At 21.6% G+C, this 324-nt stretch overlaps 1 protein-coding gene across 1 annotated transcript in view; it reads right to left on the minus strand.

The window, feature by feature from the left end:
• Positions 1 to 324, minus strand: part of LOC107605488 (cytochrome P450 711A1-like) — a 6,361-nt gene that overhangs the window by 3,081 nt on the left and 2,956 nt on the right.

Genomic DNA, 324 nt, shown 5'->3' on the forward strand with positions numbered 1-324 from the left:
TATTAGAAGTGATAAAATAAAATAAATAAAAAAATTAAAACAAATTACATTGCCACTTTAACCAACAATGTCATATTAATGCATACAAAAAGCAAAATGGTCATATAAATGAATATAATAGAATTTGAACCTTTTGTATATTGAATTGCTAAGAATGAAAGGGAAGTAGTTGATCATGAAAGGGGAAATAAATTATAAATTTAGTGCTTGAATTAACATTAACAAATTAATTTCTAAATATATGACATTACATTATTGATTTATATTCATATTTCTCTATGTCTTTTTTTCCTCATCTTAAATCATATCTATAAGTATCTCTTT

The sequence above is a fragment of the Arachis ipaensis genome, chromosome B06 (assembly GCF_000816755.2).
Source record: "Arachis ipaensis cultivar K30076 chromosome B06, Araip1.1, whole genome shotgun sequence".
Classification (NCBI taxonomy): domain Eukaryota; kingdom Viridiplantae; phylum Streptophyta; class Magnoliopsida; order Fabales; family Fabaceae; genus Arachis; species Arachis ipaensis.